Here is an 18,931-nt window from a genome sequence, read left to right as displayed (position 1 = left end):
GGAATATAAGTGTATATACACATGCTCGTGTGCAGACACACCCCTCATAGGTTAATTACCTTTTTCTTTTATCAAATGGGTATGCTGATACACAAATCCTTTTCATCTTTTCAGAAAAAAAAAGATAATTCTGTTACTCATTCTTAGCAATTTGTGGTTATGGGTGTTTTTCAATAATTAAGTAAATAGAACCAACTTCATTGCAAAATCCACAGCTTTTAGCTCAGATTTGAGCTTTTATTCATGTGAGAATCAAATATGATGTGTAAGTATTAGGAAACTCCACAATTTTCCTATTTACGTTTCCTTTTAACTTGTCATTTTACTTGATATTTATGGTAAGGTAAAGCTGTACATTAGGTCCATTTTCTGTATGTTTTTGTAACTGAAAATTCTCATAGCTGTACATATGATCTCTTGGATATCTCATCCCTATCTTCAAAGGATTCACAATTTTGTATATGTACACATTCTTGACTTAAATGTGAATTAATCAAGATTTCTGCCTCTAGTTGTGTTCTCCCTTTTATCATGGTATTAGAGCATGACACCTTAGATCTTCGTTTCCATGGCTTCCAATCCCGATTCATTCAATTCACCAAAGAACGATGAAGCCAATGAATTGATTGCAAATCCGTTTTATCTGCATCATTCAAATAATTCAGATGCCATTCTTGTTACTCAAGTTCTCACAGCATAGACTCCACGCGGAAGTGTGCTATGTCCATGGCATTGAGTGCCAAGAACAAGACGGGTTTTGTTGGTGGAACAATTCCAAAGCCCACAAATCTGGCATCCATGGTTGCAGTGTGGAAGAGGTGCAACCACATGGTTCTATCTTGGATGCTTAATTCACTTCACAAAGACCTGACATCAAGTGTGATATATGCTGACACTGCACCCAAAGTTTGGAAGGAGCTTCGTGTAATGCCCCAAAATTTTAACCCAAATTTAAGAGGATTTTTTTTTATTATTATTATTAACAGCGAAAACAATTAATACTATAGGGTAAAGTATTTTGAGACATTACGGTGGAGAGAAACCCAAGACATTTATTTCATTTCAATATTAATGAAAATCATCAGAGTTTTAAATGATATGAATAATTAAAAATTACATTAAACCCAAGCGATTCCTGGAACAATAAATCCAAAAACCTCGATCCGATGCCTCATCCCGCAGCCGCTCATAAACCATATTTTTTTTTCCTGAAAAATAGTAAATTGATTGGAATTAGACTACCACGTCTAAGTAGGAAAACTGTAACTCTTAATGCAGGTACATCATGAGTCTAGTATGTGATGTGGGTGTCAAGTGTAAATCTTTAGTATATACAATAGCACGTAAAACAACAACAGTAATCAACAATCATTCACATGGGCAGGTAGAACATGGTACGCAACATTAACAAGCAAGTGAGGTAAGTTATGCAACAACAATAACATACATAACTTTCATGTAATAGTTCAATCATCTCATATTTATCCATTTCAGGATTTCAGTTCATTTTAATTTCAAAATATAGAGCATGCTGAAAGAATATGCAAATGTCTCTTTAATAACTCCACTCACTGTGATACCTAACTGTTCTAAAGAGTGTTTATATTATCTTATCCCGCGGGTACACACGGGCCAAGGCAACCATCACAGAAGAGAACGTTCAGAGATATATTATTCAAGGGTATTTTATTAACCCGAACATTCTAACTAAGACTGAAAATCCTAAGGGAGCGGCCAGTGACCGAGAGAATCTCCCAAAGGCCAACACCAAAACAGGATGCATCTCTAACTTCTGCAGAAGAACAAAGAGCTACCACCTAGGACATATTAGTAGTCCGGGTCCCCTCAACTCCGAGGACTGGGGACCATCGAGTCACTTTAGCTCGAAACAGTTAAACACATGTCCCTGGAGTTTTGTACCACCTACCCTCTACAAGGTAGGCCCGAATCTGAGTGGGTTAATCTTTTCATTTAGTTATGTTCCCGAAGTATGGGGCATTTCCCCAACTTCCTTCTACTATCATAGCAGTAGAATTCCCAACCTTAGTCATTTTACCAAGGTGTATAAACCAGTCCCAATCCTTTGTCATATTGCTTGCATAACCCACCCAAAGTGCTCCGGTGCCTTTAAACCAGTCAAGGCCGAATGCCCCGGTGCCTTTAAACCAGTCGGGCAACCATATTATATTTTCATTTTCATGTGGACCCACATCATAACTTCGATGGTCTATGCATGACCCTCAACACACTGGCTTGACATTCATATGTTCACAACAAACCGACCCATAGGTTCGGTTATCAAATCATCATTCATCATCATTATTATTATTTATTTATTCTTTAATAGAAAATTGCCACAATGTACCATTAGGTTTTGACTTGTGACATCCCAACACAGGGTGGCGTGTATTAAAACTCTACCAACAAGCAAAAACACTGTTGGTGTCCTTTATTGAGCATGCAGTGTAATCCTAGAGAGTTGATAATACAACTAGATACTTTTCTCCACACATTCCCATTTGAACATTCCACAAGATATACAGCTTAGTTGGCATCTGATACTTTCAGCAAGTATGTAGTGTTAGGCAATAATACTTCAGAAAAATATACGGTTTAACATGCATATGGACATTGGAGAATAAGCACCTTAATGGCCATTTAAATCTTCTAGAGGATATGCACGTAATGGGCATTGAAACATTTTAAGGAATATGCAATTGAACATCATAAATTATGCAGCTTAATATGCAACTAAATATCCACTTAATATACAAGTTACTATGCAGTTGAGCATCAAATGGGCAATATCAACTGAACAAGACACACAAGAGAATGTATCTCAAACATCACTGAGAAGCACATGACTGAATCAGATTTAATCTGAGAAAGCATATGGATTCCACTAAAACAAATCGCAGCCAACATACTTTAAACTATGAGAAAGAAGCTTATGAGACTGCAACATATTTAATTCCCCACAATATCATGCATACAACTTGTATAAGATTATTGATGCAGGGCAGGACCCGATTGGGCCCATCGTGCCACTCGATCCACCACACAGGGCAGATGAAGGACCACGTGAATATGACTCACTTGCAGGGACGGAGCCACGACGCAGGGAGGTACCCCTGCGCACCTACGTCAGGCGTGGTGGAGCTCGCACGCCCCAGAACCAGCTGCGAAAAGATACTGACCCGGATCGTGGGTCGGATCCAAATCTGGACCCACGACCCGGTTCAGTAAACAGTCTTTAAGAAGCCCTGTCTAGGGTTGCGTGAAGGCAAAGAATATTAAAACTTCCGCCGTCTTCTACCTTCTGCAGTTTTCCTGTTTTTTTTTTCTTTCTGCCTATTGTTTTTTTTTCATTCTTTAATTGTTATTGAATCTCCTTCTGTTATCGACATCCTTGTTGAGATTAATAAAGAGTTCAGCCACTGTTTCACGGTGGCCATTGTTTCACGCCTCCTCCAAGACAACTGCATCAAAGTGGTATCAAAGCCGCACCCTTTTCTTCACCAGCGACATGGCTATTGAAGCAGGGACCGATCCGGTACGCAGCGAGGAACGTGAGGAGGCTCGCAGCGAAGACCCGATGCTGCGTGTGATGGATGTACTTACAAAGATCCAAGAAAATGTGCTGCGGATGAGCAGGGATGTTGCCAGTCTATCGAAGAGAATGGATGGTTTCGATGATCGACTGGTGGCTCTTGAAGCATCCGAGCCGCAACCCCTAGTCGCAAGCACAGATCGGGTGGATGGCGTAGCGACAGGCGCGAACCCTGTTCAGCCTTCGAACTGTCCGTCAACCCAACTCCAACACAACACTGTTTCTTCACTCCTAACGGCACCAATGCAGATCCCTAATCCGGGTACTTGCCAGCAACGCCAGGGAGCCCCCATGAGCAGCAACCCCCTGTTAACAGCCCCACCGTCCAAGCCGCGCCCCCCTGCGTTGGGTTCACAGGTAGGACCGACCTTGCAGGACCCCAGCCGTGTGCAGGAGACACCTGCTGGGCTCGGAGAGTGGTCGCGCGTGCCTGGGGCTATGCTGCAGGTCGACCCAAGCCTGCAGGGTCCCAGCTTTGCGCTGGGCCCACCTACAGGTCCAGACTCGTGGCCGGGCACCACGCACGAGGCGCAGCACTTGAACCTGGGTCGACAGGGCCCCAGCGTCACGCTGGGCCCAGTTATAGACCCGGGTTCGTCTGTCCAAATCAGGGAAGAGCCATTTCCCCCTCCCGATCCCGCACGGAGAGGCTCCGAAATGGTAACTCTACGAGCGGGAGCGGGCCAGACCCATTTGGAGGGACCTGACATCAGAGGGTCCAACTCGGTTTTTGTTCCAGCAGGGCACAGGCCCGTTTCGTTGGGATCGACCCTTGGGTCCCAGGGAGCGGGTTTGGGTCTAGGCCACCCGTACCCAATCTACCTAGTTGGTTCAGGTGCGCGGGCAACCCCGCACCAAAACCAACCCAATAATTTTGACCTACAAAGTAGATCTCATGCCGACCCTAGCCCATATCGGACCCGGACGGAGCTCCAGTTTGGATTTGAGCCGGGTCAAAACCAGACCCATAACCTCTTGGATCGGGGATCGAGTTCAGACCAAGCCTATTATCCCCAAAACTCGACCCTCGATCCTTCCCATCCATATCTGGGTCCGACGAGTAGTGTAAGAGTGAGCCCGAACCACATCCCATCGGGCGAGTCAACCCATCCATATACCCATCAAGCCCCATACCCATACCCAAACCCAAACCAACCTGTTTACCCAAACTTGACCCAAAACCCAACCCAGTATCCGGCCCAATTCCATACTCCTAACCCACAACCATATTATACCAATTCCACCCGTCCGGAACCAGAACCTCAACCGAACCCTCCCCCGAACCTTGGACTTCCCGTCATTCCGGTACCACAATATCGGCCGCAGATGGTGCCCGCCCACGGACAAACCCGACCGAGGCAATGTCAGCAAGAACCGGCTCGCCCCGACCGCCGACCCCCCATCGAGAGAGGTCGACAGCAGCAGCATCCCGGCGAACAACATCGCCATACGGGCAATGAAGCAGCATGGGACGACGACATTTTCTGGAACGAGCATCCTGCAGGAATAGTGGAGCCGCGACAACAGAGACCACCAGACCACTCCACCTATGGCGTGAAATTGGATCTTCCGGAGTTTGCGGGGCGATTCGACGCGGAGCAGTTTTTCGACTGGTCTTATGCAGTGCAGTTCTTCTTCGATTATCACACAGTTGCTGAACATCGTCGTGTCTCGTTAGCTTCTACACGATTGAGAGGCCTAGCACAGACATGGTGGGTGGAGCTACAACGATCAAGGGAGCGGCAGGGATTAGAGCGCGTACAGTCGTGGGAGGAAATGCAAAGACTGATGCAGTCAAAGTTCGTGCCTTCGGATCACGCCGAGCGAGCCTACAAGGAATACCTGACCCTGCGCCAAGGTTCCCGAACTGTAGCCGAGTACACCGCGGAGTTCCATTGTCTTTCCCTACGTGTGCAGATCGAGGAAACAGCCCGTCAGAACCACGACCTGCGAATGCAGGATCCGATTGCGGTTTGGATCCGGGTCGCGTGGATAGCAGTGGATCCAGGAGTTGGATTCACCTGGGTCCAACAGTGGTTTTTTTAAAAAAAAATTATTATTACTTATTTATTTATATAGTATTATTAAAATACTCAGATATGCACATTTTTCTTTTGGATCCAATAACGGATCCCAGGCCCAAATCCACATAATTCTTTAAGTTTTAGTGTAAAATTTGTGGCTGTTACATCCTTTCCTCCTAAAAAAAAATTTCGTCCTCGAAATTTACCTGTCGGTGTTTACTCGAACAACTTGGGGTATTTTTCTCGTATATTAGCCTCCGGTTCCCACGTGCTTTCATCGATGCCATGGTGTTGCCATCTCACCTTAACGAGAGGAATGGTCTTTGATCTCAAGACTCGCTCGTTTCGTTCCGATATTTCCACTGGTTTTTCTTCTATTGTTAGGTCTTCCCTTATATCTACGTCCTCATACTGGATGACATGTGACAGATCTTGAAGATATTTTCTTAACATAGATACATGGAATACGTTATGTATCTGAGCATACTGAGGAGGTAGGGCTATACGATAGGCCGTTTCTCCAATCCGTTCCAAAATCTCAAAAGGTCCGACATATCTGAGACTCAATTTTCCTTTCTTACCAAAACGAAACACACTTTTGGTGGGTGATACTTTCACAAAGACCCTATCCCCCACATCAAAAGTGAGTTCCCTGCGTCTTTGATCTGCATAACTCTTTTGTCGACTCTGGGCTGTGAGCAGTCTATCTCTTATCATCTTGATCTTTTGGGTGTAATGTTGTAACACGATTGGTGATTCTATCGACCGTTCTCCAATTTCGTCCCAATACACAGGCGATCTATAGGGTCTTCCATACAGAGCTTCGAAAGGAGCCATGCCGATACTCGCATGGTAACTATTATTGTAAGCATATTTGGCTAAAATAACATGCTTGTCCCACTCACTTTTCCAATCCAGCATACATGCTCGCAGCATATCTTCTAACGTCTGGATAGTCCTCTCTGATTGTCCGTCAGTCTGAGGGTGAAAAGCAGTACTCAGCTTCAGTTTCGTACCCAAGGCTTGTTGTAATTGACCCCAAAACCGAGAAGTAAATCGAGGGTCTCGATCTGATATAATAGAAACTGGTACTCCATGCAGTCGAACAACCTCTCTGATGTATAAGTCTGCTAAGCTCTCGAGGGATTGATTTATTCGTATGGGTAGAAAGTGAGCCGATTTAGTCAGTCGATCCACTATTACCCATATCGCGTCATGTTGTTTTCGTGTTTTCGGCAAACCCACCACGAAGTCCATGGTGATTTCTTCCCATTTCCACTGTGGAATCTCCATTTGCTGCATTATTCCACCAGGCTTCTGATGTTCCACCTTGACTTGCTGACAAGTCAAACACTTCGAGACATAACTTGCGACCTCACGCTTCATTCCATTCCACCAATACCCTCGTTGTAAATCTTTAAACATTTTCGTGCCTCCTGGGTGTATGGTGTACTTGGACCTATGTGCTTTACCCAATAGTTCTTCTTTCAACTTGGGATCACTAGGGACCCAAAGTCGCTTTTTCATCCAAATACTACCATCTTCTTTGAGTGAGAAGTGTGAATTTTCTTGTTGGGCTAGTGACTTCAATTTCTCATATTGGGGATCCTCTTTCTGACCTTCAATAATCTTTGTAAGGATCTCCGGATGAGCAGATAAATTAGATAATTTGATACTTCCCACGACCTCTGCGAACGGTTTCCAATCAATGAATTCCTCCACCAAATTCCACCCTTTTGTCAATAGACTGGACAAATTGCAACCAGCTTTTCGACTGAGAGAGTCAGCTACCACATTTGCCTTTCCTGGGTGATAGGAAATAGTAAAATCGTAATCCTTTATAAACTCCAACCATCGTCGTTGTCGCATATTCAACTCTTTCTGGGAAAACAGGTACTTGAGACTTTTGTGATCAGTAAATACATCGAATTGTTCCCCATACAGGTAGTGTCGCCATATTTTCAAAGCGAATACTACGGCTGCCAATTCGAGATCATGAGTTGGATAGTTTCACTCATGAATCTTTAATTGGCGAGAGGCATACGCTATCACCTTACCATTCTGCATTAAAACACATCCTAACCCAGTACCTGATGCGTCTGAGTAGACCACAAAACCACCATGACCTGAAGGTAAAGCCAACACTGGTGTGGTGGTAAGCTTCTTCTTTAAGATTTGAAAACTCTCCTTGCACTTATCCGTCCATTCGAACTTAATTCCTTTCCTTAGAAGCTTGGTTATGGGCATGGCAATTCGTGAAAAGTCCTGAATGAATCTTCTATAATAGCCTGCTAATCCTAGAAAACTCCTGATATCACTGATATTCCTTGGTTGACCCCAATTTAATACAGCTTCAACCTTAGCCGGGTCCACAGCGACTCCGTCTCGCGATATGACATGGCCCAAGAACATGACCTTCTCGAGCCAGAATTTGCACTTGGAGAATTTGGCGAACAACTGGTGTTCCTTGAGAGTCCCCAATACGATCCTCAAATGTTCACGATGTTGTTATATACTTTCAGAGTATATAAGTATATCATCAATAAAAACAATTACAAAAGTATCCAAGTACGCTCTGAATACCCGATTTATCAAATCCATGAATGCGGCGGGAGCATTTGTCAGTCCGAATGGCATAACTACGAACTCGTAGTGACCGTACCGTGTTCTAAAGGCGGTCTTGGGAATATCCTCGTCCTTGATCCGAAGTTGGTGATACCCAGATCTAAGATCGATTTTTGAAAACACCTTAGCCTTTTGCAATTGGTCGAACAAGTCTTCAATGCGAGGTAGGGGATACTTATTTTTGACTGTTGCTTGATTCAACATCCGATAGTCTATACACAACCTCATAGAACCATCTTTCTTCTTTACAAAAAGAACTGGTGCTCCCCATGGTGACACGCTTGGTCTAATGAAACCTTGTTCCATCAACTCTTGGAGTTGTTTCTTCAGCTCCTCCAACTCTACTGAAGCCATACGATAAGGCGCTTTCGAGATCGGTGCCGTCCCAAGCACCAACTCGATATGAAAATCCACCTCACGCTGTGGAGGTAGTCCAGGCAACTCATCCGGAAACACTTCTGGGAATTCACGAACCACTTCAAGTTCTTCTAATGGTGTGACCTTCGACTCGCAGGAGAATACATTTACTAGGAATGCTCGGCACCCCTGTCGCATATACTTCTGAACCTTTAATATCGATACAATTCGACCCTTCACTGCAGGTCTAGAGAGTCGAAACTCAACCTTTGGCAATCCTGGTCGGGACAAAACCACTTTCCCTTGGCGACAGAGAACATTGGCATAATGTTCATATAACCAATCCATTCCCAATATGACATCATATTCAGTCATATCGAGCAAGATGAGGTCAGCAGGTAAGCTCTGCCCTTCAAGTACAATTATGACATCAGGGATGTAGTTTACACATATCGAATTATATCCTATCGGATTGTACACATATAATTCATGTCTCAGAGATTCAGTATGTGCACCAAGTAATTTTGCAAACTCTATAGATATGAACGAATGTGTAGCACCACAGTCAAATAGAACAAGTGCAGCACAGCCATTAACAAACACCGTACCTTGTACCAGATTTCCTTTCTCCAACTCCTCCACAGTGGTGGCATATACTCGTCCAGGCACCCTTTTCTGTGCATTTTGATGTGGTGTTTGCTGCGGCTGAGATGGTTGATGTTGTTGCCCTCTTCCGGCATTACGTTTCTGCATATCCGCCATCTTCTTGTGGCACTGACGGGCATAATGACCCATCTTTCCACAGTAGAGACATGCTCCGGTGTCTCTAGGGCAAGGTTGTCCGTAGTGGGGCCGGTTGCACTTCTGGCACACTCGATTTTGTCCTTGTTGCTGCGGAGGACGATTTCCGCCATTGTACTTTTGCTTCTTGTAAGGTGGCTGGTACTTCTTGCCACCCTGGTGCTGCGGCGGACCGGCTCCCCGTTTTCCCGGTGTGTCCTTTTGACTCTTCCTTGATCGCTCCCATTCTTCATTCAGCATAGTAGCCACTTCAATGGCTTGTGCGAGGGTGGATGGCAGATTTATCATCACTCGTGGTCGCAATCCGTCCTTGAGTCCGCGGACATACCTAGTTGCTCTGGCTTTATCATTCGCGAACAAATTTGGGCAATAACGCTCCAAGGTCCGAAATTTGGTAGTGTATTCCACCAAATTCATATTTCCTTGAGTAAGCTCCAAGAACTCCTGATGCTTCTGATCACGAGCGTACGGGGGAAAATATGTGTCTAAAAATGTTCGCTTGAACTCTTCCCATGGAATAGTATCCACTCCAGCAAATTGGATGGTTCGGGTGGTGTCCCACCACTTCTGTGCATCTTCCGTCAAGCGATAAGTGCCGAAGTCCGTTTGCTTATCATCGGGAACAGACAGAACCCGAAAAGCTCGTTCTGTCTCTGCAATCCAACTCTCGGCTAATTCAGGATCGGCCTTGCCTGAAAAGGTAGGCGGGTTCAACTTCAAGAACTTCTCATACGTGATTGTGCTCGTATTATGCCTTTCACTTATGGCTGTGGCTAACTCTGCCTGGTGGCGCATTTGAGTGTCCATGGTTTGAGCCAGATTACCGAGAGTTTCCATCACGAAACCCCTTTGGTACTGCCATTCGTTTGCCGTGCTCGAACTAGCTTGGGATCGATGGTACATCTAATAACCATTTAAATACACACAATTTTACTATCTTTGCATTATAGTGTTTCAAAAATCATTACAGGTATATATTTATACTTATATAGGAGAAACAATGTAATTATCATGACTACTAAAGTAAAATAAATAAAATATACTCACAGAGCGATCTCAGGATGTGGCATGACCGTGAACTTTAATTTATTGTTCCCAGGCTCTGATACCATAACTGTAACGCCCCGAAATTTAAACCCAGATTTTTGAGGATTTTTTTTTTTAAGCGGAAACAACAAATGATTCCAGGGTTAAGTATTTCAGAACGATACAGGAAGGTAAAAGCAAACCACACCATTTATTTTTATTTCAATAATAATAGAATCCAAACAGAGTTTATCACATCATCAGTCTTAAAACAAAAATTTCAATCAAAAAGCAATTTGGACCGCTAGTGAACAAATAAATCCAGTCATGGTCAGCGCCTCATCCTACTTCGCCCATGGACTACTCTGTGCCTGAAAATGATAAAAATTATAGGAATTAGACTACCACGTCTAAGTAAGAAAACTGTAATTATTCTTGCAAGTAGATCATGTGTCAGGTGTGATGTGGGTGTTGTGTTTGAATTTCAGTCTAAACATAAACACATAAAGAATTCGATGCAATAGCAATAATAGACATATATCTGAATAGAAAGATAGATTATGTAACAGTTATACTTAAGCACAAAAAGCATTTTATGCAACTACAATAATTAAGCAAGGTATTAAGCAATTAACGCAGAACTTATACTAACATGAATAACATCCATAATATGAATTCAATTAACTAATATATACACAGTTTAGGATGCCGTTTCATCATAAGTACCGAATATAAAGCATGATGAAAGAGTAAACAATTGTCTCTTTAATGGCTCCAACACAGTGATACCTAATTGTTCTAGTTAATGTTTATCTTTTCTTATCCCGTGGGTACACACGGGCCAAGGCAACCATCACAGAAGAGAACGTTCGGGGGTATATTATTCAAGGTTGTTTTATTAACCCGAACATTCTAACTGTGACTGAAATCCCAAGGGAGCGGCCAGTGACCGAGAGAAACTCCCAAATGCCAAAACCAAAACAGGATGCATCCCTAACTTCTGCAGAAGAACATGGAACTACCACCTAGGACACATTTGGTAGTCCGGGTCCCCCGACTCTGAGGACTGGGACCAACGAGTCGCTTTACGCTCGAAACTAAACACATGTCCCCAGAGTTTTGTACCACCTACCCTCTCCAAGGTAAGCATGAAACTGAGTGGGTTACTCTTTTTATTTAAATTTATTTCCCGAAGTACAGGGCATTTCCCCGATTTCCTTCTACTACCACGACAGTAGAATTCTCATCCTTAGTTTATTTACCAAGGTGAATAAACCATCCAAATCCCTTTTCCATATTGATTGCTTAAACCCACTCAAAGTGCTTCGGTGCCTTTAAACCAGTCAAGCACAGAAATTATATTTAAGTTCCTTACTAGTGTTTTGATCATTATTCATAATGTTTCGGTGTCTTTAAACCGTCAAGCACCAAGGCCCCGGTGCCTTTAAACCAGTCGGGCACACAACCTTTAATATTAAGTTTTTCATCAGTTTTATTGCCATAGCATACAAGCTAATAGTCTAGTACCCGTACCGGGTATTCAAACTCATATTGCCCATTAGGCTGGGTTTCCCAAATGACACTAGTTATAGTTCATCCAATCCATTTTGTGTTATGTTCCAATATAATGGGTATAGTCCCTTTTAGATGATTGAGCATGGTGCATATACACAACAGCTAATGGAGTACTGCTGAAACAACTCAACCAACCTATCTAGGCCTATAAATTTTGAATCCAACATGTGCAAGAATTAAGTCTTAACATTTTCCTCCAACAGGTACAAGGGGTTTTGGATTGATTAGGTCACAGTCCAACTACAGTAATTGGGCCTGTTGGTTATCACAATTCAGCATGCAGATTTTGCCATGAGCATAAAATTGGGGTAAAGCAAACAATGTATAGGTATCCATTACAAGTAGTTTTCTTCCAAATAATAAGCTGCTCAGTTAAGGCTACTTTTCATATGCTACAACCTATTGATCAACATATTGCAACCTAATATAAGTTAACCAAAGTTATGTATACAGGTCCTAGGCATGCCTCACATCAACCTTTCATATAATACTTAAAGAAAGTTGCACAAAACAATTCATGAAATCTTTAAAAATATGTACAGAACTAATTCATGAGCTTCCAAGCATTTTGCCTTCAAATATCAGATCTTGATGAAGTCAAGAATACAATCCTTTAGTTGATAACCGAGTGCACGAAAAACCAAACCGCACTTAATTCAATTACTCGAAATAGTCCTGTATTTAAGTGTGTGAGTGATATGTGACCTGGTTACATACTAATCTACGTGTTTAAGAATCAGCATACTATATTATGTATTTATACCACAGGTTATTTGCAAGATAGAACCCTTAATAGTGGTACAACAATATACTTAATAGTAACCTGTGAAACCTTACCTTAAACTTTATGGATTTGGAAACATAACATGTTAATATAAGGGATAATCAGAACCAGAATCATCTAAAAAGGACAAGCAGAGTCTGATATATGAAGTTAATGTGAAATAACCATCAACAGCTAACCAGACTTGCTAACAGTAAGCGAAGTCTTCACTGTCAAATGGTATAAAACCGATTTGAGAACAGACTACCTATAATACTTTTAGTCACGTCAGCATACAGTCTCAACTTACCAAGTCCTAAATGTTAGCAGGCATACCACTCATCAATATCTGGATAGATTAACAGTTAACTAGACAAAAAAAAATTCAACACTTTCAATTTAACATGAAATCAAACTCAAAAATTAACAAAGATTCATATACTCGGCAACTACCCAATCGTCATATTGGTTTGGGTACCAGCAGTGTACCCAACCATGACCCATACTGCAGAAAATCGCAAGATACCCCTTAAAAATAAACATGTACAACTATTTAGAGATTCGTGAATCCCTTAACAGGACTCAGCAAAAATCCCATTCGAAGTCCCCTCATTTTATTACACGGACCCCCCATCGCTTATTTGGATTTTTCACTGTAGCCGAAATTGAAATTCCCTTTTTACAGAAATGTGAAACCAATAACCCCCTTTACGATAACACCCCTAAACAAACCCTATCGATTTGGGTTGTAGACAACCCACACTCCACCAACACATGATAATCCTGAAAAAAACAATCATAGAAACCTACAATTATCCGGCGAGGGTGTTGCGGCATCCACGAGAGGTGTCGGTCGGCCTGGACAGCACCACCACCGGAGAGGTCGGTTGCGTCTCCTGACACGGCTTCAAACAGCAGGCCCGAGCTCGGGGGAGGGGAATCCGAGGGTTAGAGAGAGAAGAGAGAGAAAGGGGATGGCGAGAGAGAGAGGAAAGAGGGTTCGGGGTCCCTCCTTTGTAGGTGGGTGGCCTCCCGAAAAGGAAGGAGCTCCTCCTCCTCCCGACGGCTGCGGTGTGCTCCCCCACCTCCCATCTCCTTATGTGTTAGGGTTCGGCTGAACCCTAACACCCGATATCTCAGGGGAGAGGGTTTCCCCTCTCAAAAAACTTTTTATCGGGCAACCCATATCGGGTTGCCCCTTTTTTAACCCCTCTTTTCATTTAACAGGGTGTGGGTCGGGTCCGGGTCCGAACCACGACCTGCGAATGCCGGATCCGATTGCGGTTTGGATCCGGGTCGCGTGGATAGCAGTGGATCCAGGAGTTGGATCCACCTGGGTCCAACAATGGTTTTTTAAAACGAAAATTATTATTACTTATTTATTTATATAGTATTACTAAAATACTCAAATATGCACATTTTTCTTTTGGATCCAATAACGGATCCCAGGCCCAAATCCACATAATTCTTTAAGTTTTAGTGTAAAATTTGTGGTTGTTACAAGGATCCAATTGTCGTAATGTGAATCCACCCATCACATATGCTATTTCGGACCCCTCTAAAGTGTTATGGGTACAAAAATAGAAATTTTCTCATTATCGTCTGATTTACTTCAAGGATCCAAATAGGTTATCCAAGATCCAATAAATAGTAAATAATTAAAACAATAAAATATTCTTGTATCACTTTAATGACTTAAAATCTAAATTTATTTATCTGATAAAAATCATGGGTATTACACTTCGTGTTCAGTTTTCCCAATCAAATGCTCTGCGAATGTATCAGATCCTGCATGAAAAAATCAACACCAAACAGATGCAATCTTTATGGCCGTTTACTTTACCAAGTTGAAGGGCTTATGGGACGAACTCAATTCGTACATCACCCTACCTATGTGTTCATGTGGAGCAATGAAGACCGTTGATGATTCACAACAACAAGATTGTTTAATGCAATTTTTGATGGGGATCAATGATAGCAATAGCACCATCCATAGCCAGTTGTTGTTGATGAACCCCATTCCATCGATTTCTAAGGCTTACTCTCTGATTGTGCAAGAGAAACAACGAGAGATGTCATTTTTCATGACACTTTTCCTTTTCAAGAAAATTTCCACGCACTTGATAGCGATGACAATGTGGTCTTACCTCATTGTGACTGCCGCAACAACCTGATTCTATCAACCCAAGATAGCTCATCACCAAACCAATGAACTTGAACTGCACCAAGAAACTCCTTCAGATTCTTCCCCAGATCAAACTGAGCCACCTATAAGATGCTTGTCTAGGCAACAATCTCAGCCGAGCTATACGACAAAAATATGCCCCACTTCAAGGTCTAATGATAGTGCTTCTTCTAAAGGTACTCAATATCTTCTCACTCATTTCTTGTCCACTCTAGCCTAAAATTTTTACCCAAGCCATGCAAGATCCTAAGTGGAAAGGAGCAATGACAACCGAGATTCAAGTATTAGGGGCTAATGACACTCAGATGGTTACTTCTTTACCTCTTGACAAAAAGCCAATCGGGTGTAAATGGGTGTATAAGGTCAAGCTTTGTTTTGATAGATCCATTGAGAGGTACAAAGCCCAATTAGTAGCTAAGGACTATACTCAAGTTGAGGGTCTTGATTACCATGAGACTTTCACACCAATTGCAAACTTAGTGACCGTACGCTTGCAGTAACAACTATTCACAATTGGGTTTTATATCAACTTGATGTTAACACTTTCCTCCACAAAGATTAAGAGGAGAAGGTTTATATGATTTTGCCATGGAGATTCTCTAGTAAGGGAGATAAAAGCTTATGTCGTCTCAGTAAGACCGTTCATGGGTTAAGGCAATCATCACACAATTGGTTTGCCAAGTTCTCGAACTCTTAAACGTACTGGCTTCATCCAGTCAAAAGCCAACTATTCTTTATTTTCTAAATTCACCCTAGCATGATGCATACTTATTTTGGTTTGCATCGACAACATTATTATAGCTGTCAATGACACATCATACATAAAATCTTTAAGGTCGACACTAAACGTTTTCGGTAAAAGATCTCGGGGTACTCAAATACTTTCTTGGACTAAAAGTGTCTCGCTTTCAATGAGGCATATTTTTATCCCAGAGGAAATATGTTGTGGATATTCTTAGTGATATGGGTTATTTTGGAGCAAAGCCAATCGATTTTCCTATGGGGCAACATTTAAAATTAAACAATGAAGATGTGAAGTCCTTCAAGAATGTAGAACATATCGATGTCTTATTAGGCGTTTGATATATCTTGCCATCACATGCCCTAATATTGTTTACCTAGTGCACATGTTAAGCCAGTTTCTGCACCAGCCACAAACTCCTCACATGAATATCGTTTTACGTGTGTTGTGTTATCTCAAGCAAGGCTGTAAATAGCGTTTCATTACCTGTATCGGTCGGGCCCAAAGTTAGAAATATATCTAATCGTAAAAAAAATAATTTTTTATATTTTTTTCAAAAATTCCAAAAAATCAATAAAAATTATAAAAAATTAGCAAAAATTCTAAAAAAGTCATAACACATAACACAATGATGAATTGCATAAAATACAACCATAAAATTACATATACAACATTTGTCTCTATAAGCTTCATAAGACATCATCAAACATCAACTAATATAAATAATATTGCATGTACATCTCACAAGAACAATGCAAAATATTAAATATTTTACCATTAAGAACATGTCACAAGACTCATACTTTCATATTACATAAACAAAAACAAAATAACCAAGTTTATGAACACTTAAGTGTTAAATAACCAAGTTTTTTGAAAATATAACCTCAATCATCATCATCTTTTTCTTCTTCTTCTCCTCTTCCTTCGACATCCATATCCTCCGAGGGTTGTGCATACCCCATTTCTGCTTCACACATCTTTTGTTCTTGTCTTTTTTTTCTCAGACTAGTGAGTAATTGCTGGCATTGCCATTTCACGGCATCTGGAAAATCCTTTGACATGCAGGGGGCAACATTGTGATGTATCTTGGCTAAATGATGTTTCAACTGAGAGATACCACCCAAAACAATATAATGGAAATAGTTGCAGTCGATTTTCAATCGGTTTTCACTCACTACTTGTATGCCTCATTGCCATGCCAGATCGTTTGATGCCATCTTCTAACAATACAATACATATCATATCGTATCGTACGCTACAATACGATATTTATGACATTGATCTCAAGGGTACCCTTGGGCAAGGCATTCTTCTGTCCACAAGTTCAAAGTTAGAATTGGGTGGCTATTGTGATTCAATTTGGGTAGCATGTCTCATGTCGAGCAGATCTACTTTTGTATATTTTAAATTACTTGGTGATAGTTCAATCTCTTGGAAGACTAAGATATAATCGACTGTTGTACAGTCTTCTGATGAAGAAGAATACAAGTCAATGGCACTAGCATGTTGTGAGCTTACCTGGTTGAAAAACCTTTTGGTAGTCCTTGGTATTGTTTATCATCAGCCTATCACACTCTTTTATGATAACTAGGCAATACTACATATTGCAGCCAACCCTGTTTTCCATGAGCATATGAATCATATCGAGATTGATTGGCACATCGTTCAAGATAAGATTAAAAGTGGGGTGTTACATACTCATTTTATTCCTTCAACACTCTAGTGTGCCTTTTGCAATGAAATGATGATGTTCAAATATCACCAACAAAGTCCACCAAATAGATACACAAGTGGACAATCAACAAGAGGAAACTCACTATGGAGTCCACACACAAAACCCACAAAAGGGAGTTCTCACAAAACCCACACATGGGTCACACAAGAAATAAAAATAATAATATTTTATTAATATGAGAATGCTAGAAAGCATACATACAAATGAGGGGGTCGTCCCCTTTTATATACAACAAGAGAGGCTCATAGAGCCGTTGGAGCTAGTCCAACAACTATAATTATAGCCGTTGGACTAGTTCCAATGGCTCTATGCCTTTCTAGTCAACACTATGCTGACTAGGTCAATAAGAAGAAAAAGAATAAAAATAAAAAAGTATTTACAGAAATATATATACATAATACACACACACACACATATATATATTTTAACACCTATATGTTCACAAAGGTTTTGGGGCGTGATCAGTTCCAGAAACTCTACAATTTTTCTATTTACCTTTTCATTTAACTTATTTTACTTGATATTTACGGTAAGGTAAAGCTATACATTAGGTTCATTGGCTATGTATTGTTGTAACTGAAAATCCTCGCCTATACATTAGAATCAATCTCTTAGATATTACAGCCCTATCTTCAAGGGATCTACAATTTTGTATATGTACACATTCTCGACTTGTGTGTGAATTAATCAAGATTTCTGCCTTTCTAGCCATGTTCTCCATTTTATCTGTAAGGAATCTCTGGATCTGCGCAATCCTAACCTCCTGCTTGTGAATATTATCAATGCATAGGTTTCTATTCATCAGAAAAGTAGTTTGCATTTTTTTTCTTAGTCCAATTTTCTCATTGGATTTGTTGTGCTTGGTGGTTGTCCTTGCATGCCTTCATTTTAAAATTTCAACTTTGGCTGTGTCAAAATGGCATTTATATTTAGTTGATCAAAATTATGCATTGATTTTTTTTTTAAATATTTGATACTCTAAATATATTTTTCGTGTGCACAATTTTAGTTGGTTATATATGTGCATTATTGGTGAACTCAATGTTGGGTCAGATTGGAGTCAACTATCTTTAAGTAGGAAAATATTGAAAGCATAAGGACAAATTGTCAAGTAACCTGGATTGTCCTACCTTGGACTTCAAGGTTCAAAGTGTATCTTGGTAGGCTGTTACTAAATGGTGATGGTGCCCTGTCTAGAGAGTGTCCCACCTTACAGTCTGGATGCTTTGAAACTAACTATTCTTGTATTATATGTATATATAATGGTGTATTTAGTCCGTAACTCCGCATTAAGGATTATTTTTGGTAGGCAATCTCGGGGATACTCTCCTGGTGCGATCTAAATCCCAGACCCCTGGGCTAAAATCTGTGTTATCACAATCAAGCCAGGTGATTCAGTCAGCTAATACTAGGTGGTTGAGCGGTTGACCAGCTGGCTGTTGATGGTAATAGGTTAACACTGTGCTTCTTGCCTGGGGCAATAAG

At 41.3% G+C, this 18,931-nt stretch overlaps 1 protein-coding gene across 1 annotated transcript in view; it reads left to right on the top strand.

The window, feature by feature from the left end:
* MCM9 (minichromosome maintenance 9) overlaps nucleotides 1–18,931 on the top strand; it is a 73,295-nt gene that overhangs the window by 31,439 nt on the left and 22,925 nt on the right. The gene's annotated exons all lie outside the window — the stretch shown is intronic.

The sequence above is a fragment of the Nuphar pumila genome, chromosome 17 (assembly GCF_984573655.1).
Source record: "Nuphar pumila chromosome 17, dmNupPumi1.hap1.1, whole genome shotgun sequence".
Lineage (NCBI taxonomy): Eukaryota > Viridiplantae > Streptophyta > Magnoliopsida > Nymphaeales > Nymphaeaceae > Nuphar > Nuphar pumila.
Note: the sequence above shows the minus strand (reverse complement) of the source record. Positions and strands in the feature narration are given on the sequence as shown.